Here is a 9,739-nt window from a genome sequence, read left to right as displayed (position 1 = left end):
AAACCCTGCATATATCGGTATCGGTTGATATCGGTATCGGAAATTAAGAGTTGGACAATATCGGTATATCGGATATCGGTAAGAAAGCCAATATCGAACATCCCTAGTTATGAGATATGATCATGAAGATGTGATGAGATGTGATCATGAAGATGTGATGAGATGTGATCATAGATATGTGATATGTGGACCGAACTGATCTGAACGTCGATGATGTATGTGATCTCTGACCTTCAAGAACCCTTCCAGTCTTAAAGAAAACATTGTGTAACTTTCCGACGGAGAGACAGACAGATGCACTGGAGCAATCATATTATTATCGGATCATATTCATATCTGATATCGGACTCGTTTCTCGTGGACGTTCATGAATCCGGCAGAAAGACTCTTAACTGTGATGTTGATTCATGAGAAGAAACATATGTTTGTTGTTCGGCAGGTTGTTATTAAATGTACCATGAAGCACAATATGAGGAAATGTCCCCAAATATCTCCATTACTATCGTATCCATCACCATCACCATCACCATCATCACATCCACCATGATGTTAAATGATAAGAACCTTCCTCCTGAGATGAAGAATGGATGCGTATTCAGATACATTTGAGTAAATCTGTTTTTAAATCATAAATCTTAATTCAGCTTGTTGCCTGAACCCAGGGTGTGTGTGTTAACCCTTTCACGACCACACTACATAAGGTTAACCCTTTCACTACCACACTACAGACGTTATCCAGAGGTGTCTGACATTAGTAATTAGAGGAAGAGGTTTAAATGCATTCTGGGTGAGCGTCAGTGAAGCCAGTCAAAGACGGGGAGTTCTCCGAGGAAGAAACCGGCCTACACCACATCATCACCCACGATAGTGATAAGTAGACCATTATTTATTCTATGATCTACTCTTTTCTGGAATCTTTTCATTTTCCGTCCGGTTTTCCAATTCTCTGCCTTTCTTCCTGTCCTCTTCACCTGATAACCTCACCTCACCTACCTGCTACTTACCCCCTTCGTACACCTATCCCCCTCAACAACGTGGCCAATTTTCATATCTGGTCAATTTTAGCATGGTGTTATTCACTGTCAAAGATGAAAAATGTTTCTCCTTTGGTTTATTACAATTTACTCGAGCCTAGGAACAGACTACTATATTTCTGACACGGTGAATACATTCCCTGAGGTCCATAGATGTCCCTCGATACCAAGAACATGCAAATGGACCTTGTAGAAGTGGAGCAATATTCCATTTACTTAGGTAGGTATTTTAAGGTGGATTTTCTGAAAATAGGGCTCTGGCTCACGAGGTTGTATCAGATTTGTATCAGATTTCTTGGGCGTAGCCCCCGATGTCATTGCCCCTGTACCCCAGTTTGGGAATAGCTGATCTTACATTTACATTTTTACATTCACTCACACACCACGACCTTCCAGAGGGGCTGGATGCACTGGTTTTCTGACATCTCCCTCATGGACGACAAGTTTAAAGGGGAACTATTTTACTATTTCTTTCACTATTTGGGCACTTTTACACAATTCCTGTGAGTTTATGGAACACCTCTGTAATTATAATTTTTTTTTATTCATTGTTTTGTATTTCTAATCAAGTCCTCAAAAACAGCATTTTTCTACCTGAAGATCTTAAGCTGTTTTGAGGCTGGGCTCCTAAACCACTGTGTGGCCTGGTGGCATCTGCCACATTATCATGCAGCTGAGTCTCTCTGACATCACAGATCAGCACATTTTCAGATGACTCAGTTCAGTGAGGGTGAATATTGTGAGAGGAGAATTGGAAGAATGCGCCAATATGAGAATTAGAGACATAGATCATATTAATATAAGTCCACATAGCTAGGAAACAATGCTAAACACTGAAAAAGGCCATTTATAAGATAGTTCCCCTTTAACACCACTGCCTGCTCTCTGACACTCTCCTCACTCGAACACCATGCAGTATCTGTCTCTATCTCACCATTGTTACTCTCTATCGCCCTCCAGGTCCCGTCGGACACTCTTCCCAGACAAGCTTCTAAGCTCCTTCCAGGAACATGGCACCCCCCTTCTCCTAATGGGTGACCTCTCACCTGCCTGACTCGTCGCAGTCTGGCCACAGTGGTGGTCTCTCTCTCCTGATGGATTGAATGAAAACTTTATTTAACAGATTGCAGAATGGGTACAATACAGTACGGCTCAATACACACAATTGTTAAGGGGATGCAGACCAGAGAAAGACTTCCGTCTTGTTTACATCAGGGTCCCCCATTTTAAATTCATGATGACATTTAGGACATACACAACATACAGATATATATCTTGACATTTCTGACATACATGACATACAGGTATACAGTAGTGTTACATTTGTGACATACAAGATATGCAAATATACAGTACTGTTATCCTAACAGAAAATCCTAATAGAAAATATATTCATACAAGGGGGAGGAAATTGTACAATCCTTTGACCTGCCTCCCACTGTCCTGCCTCCTCCCACTGTCCTGCCTCCTCCCACTGTCCTGCCTCCTCCCACTGTCCTGCCTCCTCCCACTGTCCTGCCTCCCACTGTCCTGCCTCCTCCCACTGTCCTGCCTCCTCCCACTGTCCTGCCTCCCACTGTCCTGCCTCCCACTGTCCTGCCTCCTCCCACTGTCCTGCCTCCTCCCACTGTCCTGCCTCCTCCCACTGTCCTGCCTCCTCCCACTGTCCTGCCTCCCACTGTCCTGCCTCCTCCCACTGTCCTGCCTCCCACTGTCCTGCCTCCTCCCACTGTCCTGCCTCCCACTGTCCTGCCTCCCACTGTCCTGCCTCCCACTGTCCTGCCTCCTCCCACTGTCCTGCCTCCCACTGTCCTGCCTCCTCCCACTGTCCTGCCTCCCACTGTCCTGCCTCCTCCCACTGTCCTGCCTCCCACTGTCCTGCCTCCCACTGTCCTGCCTCCTCCCACTGTCCTGCCTCCTCCCACTGTCCTGCCTCCCACTGTCCTGCCTCCCACTGTCCTGCCTCCTCCCACTGTCCTGCCTCCCACTGTCCTGCCTCCCACTGTCCTGCCTCCTCCCACTGTCCTGCCTCCCACTGTCCTGCCTCCTCCCACTGTCCTGCCTCCTCCCACTGTCCTGCCTCCCACTGTCCTGCCTCCCACTGTCCTGCCTCCCACTGTCCTGCCTCCCACTGTCCTGCCTCCCACTGTCCTGCCTCCCACTGTCCTGCCTCCCACTGTCCTGCCTCCCACTGTCCTGCCTCCTCCCACTGTCCTGCCTCCTCCCACTGTCCTGCCTCCTCCCACTGTCCTGCCTCCTCCCACTGTCCTGCCTCCTCCCACTGTCCTGCCTCCCACTGTCCTGCCTCCCACTGTCCTGCCTCCCACTGTCCTGCCTCCTCCCACTGTCCTGCCTCCCACTGTCCTGCCTCCTCCCACTGTCCTGCCTCCCACTGTCCTGCCTCCTCCCACTGTCCTGCCTCCCACTGTCCTGCCTCCCACTGTCCTGCCTCCCACTGTCCTGCCTCCTCCCACTGTCCTGCCTCCTCCCACTGTCCTGCCTCCCACTGTCCTGCCTCCTCCCACTGTCCTGCCTCCCACTGTCCTGCCTCCTCCCACTGTCCTGCCTCCTCCCACTGTCCTGCCTCCTCCCACTGTCCTGCCTCCTCCCACTGTCCTGCCTCCCACTGTCCTGCCTCCCACTGTCCTGCCTCCCACTGTCCTGCCTCCTCCCACTGTCCTGCCTCCTCCCACTGTCCTGCCTCCCACTGTCCTGCCTCCCACTGTCCTGTCTCCTCCCACTGTCCTGCCTCCTCCCACTGTCCTGCCTCCTCCCACTGTCCTGCCTCCCACTGTCCTGCCTCCCACTGTCCTGCCTCCTCCCACTGTCCTGCCTCCCACTGTCCTGCCTCCCACTGTCCTGCCTCCTCCCACTGTCCTGCCTCCTCCCACTGTCCTGCCTCCCACTGTCCTGCCTCCCACTGTCCTGCCTCCTCCCACTGTCCTGCCTCCTCCCACTGTCCTGCCTCCTCCCACTGTCCTGCCTCCTCCCACTGTCCTGCCTCCCACTGTCCTGCCTCCTCCCACTGTCCTGCCTCCCACTGTCCTGCCTCCTCCCACTGTCCTGCCTCCCACTGTCCTGCCTCCTCCCACTGTCCTGCCTCCTCCCACTGTCCTGCCTCCCACTGTCCTGCCTCCTCCCACTGTCCTGCCTCCTCCTACTGTCCTGCCTCCTCCCACTGTCCTGCCTCCCACTGTCCTGCCTCCTCCCACTGTCCTGCCTCCTCCCACTGTCCTGCCTCCCACTGTCCTGCCTCCTCCCACTGTCCTGCCTCCTCCCACTGTCCTGCCTCCTCCCACTGTCCTGCCTCCCACTGTCCTGCCTCCCACTGTCCTGCCTCCCACTGTCCTGCCTCCCACTGTCCTGCCTCCCACTGTCCTGCCTCCTCCCACTGTCCTGCCTCCTCCCACTGTCCTGCCTCCTCCCACTGTCCTGCCTCCTCCCACTGTCCTGCCTCCCACTGTCCTGCCTCCCACTGTCCTGCCTCCTCCCACTGTCCTGCCTCCCACTGTCCTGCCTCCTCCCACTGTCCTGCCTCCTCCCACTGTCCTGCCTCCCACTGTCCTGCCTCCCACTGTCCTGCCTCCCACTGTCCTGCCTCCTCCCACTGTCCTGCCTCCTCCCACTGTCCTGCCTCCCACTGTCCTGCCTCCCACTGTCCTGCCTCCTCCCACTGTCCTGCCTCCTCCCACTGTCCTGCCTCCCACTGTCCTGCCTCCCACTGTCCTGCCTCCTCCCACTGTCCTGCCTCCCACTGTCCTGCCTCCTCCCACTGTCCTGCCTCCTCCCACTGTCCTGCCTCCTCCCACTGTCCTGCCTCCTCCCACTGTCCTGCCTCCTCCCACTGTCCTGCCTCCTCCCACTGTCCTGCCTCCTCCCACTGTCCTGCCTCCTCCCACTGTCCTGCCTCCTCCCACTGTCCTGCCTCCTCCCACTGTCCTGCCTCCCACTGTCCTGCCTCCCACTGTCCTGCCTCCTCCCACTGTCCTGCCTCCCACTGTCCTGCCTCCCACTGTCCTGCCTCCTCCCACTGTCCTGCCTCCTCCCACTGTCCTGCCTCCTCCCACTGTCCTGCCTCCCACTGTCCTGCCTCCTCCCACTGTCCTGCCTCCCACTGTCCTGCCTCCCACTGTCCTGCCTCCCACTGTCCTGCCTCCCACTGTCCTGCCTCCTCCCACTGTCCTGCCTCCTCCCACTGTCCTGCCTCCCACTGTCCTGCCTCCCACTGTCCTGCCTCCTCCCACTGTCCTGCCTCCCACTGTCCTGCCTCCTCCCACTGTCCTGCCTCCTCCCACTGTCCTGCCTCCTCCCACTGTCCTGCCTCCTCCCACTGTCCTGCCTCCCACTGTCCTGCCTCCTCCCACTGTCCTGCCTCCTCCCACTGTCCTGCCTCCCACTGTCCTGCCTCCCACTGTCCTGCCTCCCACTGTCCTGCCTCCCACTGTCCTGCCTCCCACTGTCCTGCCTCCTCCCACTGTCCTGCCTCCTCCCACTGTCCTGCCTCCCACTGTCCTGCCTCCCACTGTCCTGCCTCCCACTGTCCTGCCTCCTCCCACTGTCCTGCCTCCCACTGTCCTGCCTCCCACTGTCCTGCCTCCCACTGTCCTGCCTCCCACTGTCCTGCCTCCCACTGTCCTGCCTCCCACTGTCCTGCCTCCCACTGTCCTGCCTCCCACTGTCCTGCCTCCCACTGTCCTGCCTCCTCCCACTGTCCTGCCTCCCACTGTCCTGCCTCCTCCCACTGTCCTGCCTCCTCCCACTGTCCTGCCTCCTCCCACTGTCCTGCCTCCTCCCACTGTCCTGCCTCCTCCCACTGTCCTGCCTCCTCCCACTGTCCTGCCTCCCACTGTCCTGCCTCCTCCCACTGTCCTGCCTCCTCCCACTGTCCTGCCTCCTCCCACTGTCCTGCCTCCCACTGTCCTGCCTCCTCCCACTGTCCTGCCTCCCACTGTCCTGCCTCCCACTGTCCTGCCTCCCACTGTCCTGCCTCCTCCCACTGTCCTGCCTCCCACTGTCCTGCCTCCTCCCACTGTCCTGCCTCCCACTGTCCTGCCTCCCACTGTCCTGCCTCCTCCCACTGTCCTGCCTCCCACTGTCCTGCCTCCTCCCACTGTCCTGCCTCCCACTGTCCTGCCTCCTCCCACTGTCCTGCCTCCCACTGTCCTGCCTCCTCCCACTGTCCTGCCTCCCACTGTCCTGCCTCCTCCCACTGTCCTGCCTCCCACTGTCCTGCCTCCCACTGTCCTGCCTCCTCCCACTGTCCTGCCTCCTCCCACTGTCCTGCCTCCTCCCACTGTCCTGCCTCCTCCCACTGTCCTGCCTCCTCCCACTGTCCTGCCTCCCACTGTCCTGCCTCCCACTGTCCTGCCTCCTCCCACTGTCCTGCCTCCCACTGTCCTGCCTCCCACTGTCCTGCCTCCTCCCACTGTCCTGCCTCCCACTGTCCTGCCTCCCACTGTCCTGCCTCCCACTGTCCTGCCTCCTCCCACTGTCCTGCCTCCTCCCACTGTCCTGCCTCCCACTGTCCTGCCTCCTCCCACTGTCCTGCCTCCCACTGTCCTGCCTCCTCCCACTGTCCTGCCTCCTCCCACTGTCCTGCCTCCTCCCACTGTCCTGCCTCCTCCCACTGTCCTGCCTCCTCCCACTGTCCTGCCTCCCACTGTCCTGCCTCCCACTGTCCTGCCTCCCACTGTCCTGCCTCCTCCCACTGTCCTGCCTCCTCCCACTGTCCTGCCTCCTCCCACTGTCCTGCCTCCCACTGTCCTGCCTCCTCCCACTGTCCTGCCTCCTCCCACTGTCCTGCCTCCCACTGTCCTGCCTCCTCCCACTGTCCTGCCTCCCACTGTCCTGCCTCCCACTGTCCTGCCTCCTCCCACTGTCCTGCCTCCCACTGTCCTGCCTCCTCCCACTGTCCTGCCTCCTCCCACTGTCCTGCCTCCTCCCACTGTCCTGCCTCCCACTGTCCTGCCTCCTCCCACTGTCCTGCCTCCTCCCACTGTCCTGCCTCCTCCCACTGTCCTGCCTCCTCCCACTGTCCTGCCTCCTCCCACTGTCCTGCCTCCTCCCACTGTCCTGCCTCCTCCCACTGTCCTGCCTCCCACTGTCCTGCCTCCCACTGTCCTGCCTCCTCCCACTGTCCTGCCTCCCACTGTCCTGCCTCCCACTGTCCTGCCTCCTCCCACTGTCCTGCCTCCTCCCACTGTCCTGCCTCCTCCCACTGTCCTGCCTCCCACTGTCCTGCCTCCTCCCACTGTCCTGCCTCCTCCCACTGTCCTGCCTCCTCCCACTGTCCTGCCTCCCACTGTCCTGCCTCCTCCCACTGTCCTGCCTCCCACTGTCCTGCCTCCCACTGTCCTGCCTCCTCCCACTGACCTGCCTCCTCCCACTGTCCTGCCTCCCACTGTCCTGCCTCCTCCCACTGTCCTGCCTCCTCCCACTGTCCTGCCTCCCACTGTCCTGCCTCCCACTGTCCTGCCTCCTCCCACTGTCCTGCCTCCCACTGTCCTGCCTCCTCCCACTGTCCTGCCTCCTCCCACTGTCCTGCCTCCCACTGTCCTGCCTCCTCCCACTGTCCTGCCTCCCACTGTCCTGCCTCCTCCCACTGTCCTGCCTCCTCCCACTGTCCTGCCTCCCACTGTCCTGCCTCCTCCCACTGTCCTGCCTCCTCCCACTGTCCTGCCTCCTCCCACTGTCCTGCCCCCCACTGTCCTGCCTCCTCCCACTGTCCTGCCCCCCACTGTCCTGCCTCCTCCCACTGTCCTGCCTCCCACTGTCCTGCCTCCCACCCAAAAGGCTGGCAGCTCCCTGGATCTCATATTCGCGTGTGACAACTTTGTATGTTGTGTCTGTCCACTATGTAAAGCGACCTTGGGTCTTCTGAAAGGCGCTTTATAAAATTATTATTATTATTATTATTATTATTATTATTATTATTATTATTATTATTATTATTATTATTATTATTATTATTATTATTATTATTATTATTATTATTATTATTATTATTATTATTATTATTATTATTATTATTATTATTATTATTATTATTATTATTATTATTATTATTATTATTATTATTATTATTATTATTATTATTATTATTATTATTATTATTATTATTATTATTATTATTATTATTATTATTATTATTATTATTATTATTATTATTATTATTATTATTATTATTATTATTATTATTATTATTATTATTATTATTATTATTATTATTATTATTATTATTATTATACTGTATATGTGAATAGAATAGAAGTACTTAACCCAGCAATGAACCAGAACAGGCATGCATGCATGGTGAGAATAGAATCAAAGTATATAAGAGAATTGAGAAATGTAAGTAATGGATAGAACTAAGAACTACTGCAAGCGTATAAAACAGATATTCTCCAGAGAAGCAGACATGGGAGCAGATTGATTGATTGATTGAATTTAATTGATTGAAAACTTTAATTAACAGATTGCAGAATGGGTACAATACAGTACAGCTCAATACACACAATTGTCCATGTATTGTATTTATTATTTTACAGCTGTAAAGGAATGTGAATCACTACCCACTTTCAAAACCACTCTCAAAAAACACCTACGGGAGACTGCAATTCGAAACTGGCCCCTGTAAATGTCCTAACACAACCCTCCAATGTACAGTAAATGACCAAGTATGGTCTTGTCAATATTCCAATGTACAGTTTTGCTTGTACAGTTGTACAGTGTCCCCCACCCACCCCTCCTACCCAACCCCCCCCCCCCCACCCACCCAACCTCCTCCAATGTACAGTTTCTACGTCAAATGTATATACTCTCTTTTCTGGACTCTTTTCGTATCACAAACAGTACTGTATTTGCAAACCTGGTATGTCATAAATGTATAGATGTAGCAGTACTGTCTATCTGTATGTCATATATGTTATGATGAATTGAAAATGGGGGACCCTGATGTAAACAAGACGAAAGTCTTTCTCTGGTCTGCATCCTCTTAACAATTGTATGTATTGAGCTGTACTGTACTGTACCCATTCTGCAATCTGTTAATAAAGTTTTCAATCAATCAATCAATCAATTGTGAGTGTATAAATAAAGTCTGTAACTGTATTTGACATGTTATGGACTGCTGTGGCTAATGGGGATCCAAACAAACTTAAACACCCACCCCCTCCTAATGTAAAGTTTCCTCCCCTCGTATGTATATATTTACTGTTGGGATCTCTGTTTAACAGTACTGTATATTTGCATATCTTGTATGTCACAAATGTAACAGTACTGTATATCTGTATGTCATGTATGTCATAAATGTCATTATTATATTAGATTAGATGATTAGATTAGATTTTTATATCTGTGTATCTGTATGTTGTGTATGTACTAAATGTCATTATGAATTGAAAATGGGGGACCCTGATGTAAACAAGACGAAAGTCTTCCTCTGGTCTGCATCCCCTTAACAATTGTGTGTATTGAGCTGCTGTACTGTATTGTACCCATTCTGCAATCTGTTCATTAAAGTTTTCAATCAATCAATCAATCAATCAATCAATCAATCAATCAATCAACCAATCAATCAATTCAATCAATCAATCAATCAATCAATCAATCAATCAATCAATCAATCAATCAATCAATCAATCAATCACATGTTTCCCTATACTTCCAACTTCCCACCTCTGACCATAAACAAATGCAGATTCAGA

The sequence above is a fragment of the Notolepis coatsorum genome (assembly GCF_963971535.1).
Source record: "Notolepis coatsorum genome assembly, contig: SCAFFOLD_1639, whole genome shotgun sequence".
NCBI lineage: Eukaryota > Metazoa > Chordata > Actinopteri > Aulopiformes > Paralepididae > Notolepis > Notolepis coatsorum.
The sequence above is the reverse complement of the archived record's forward strand: the minus strand, read 5'-3'. Positions refer to the sequence as shown.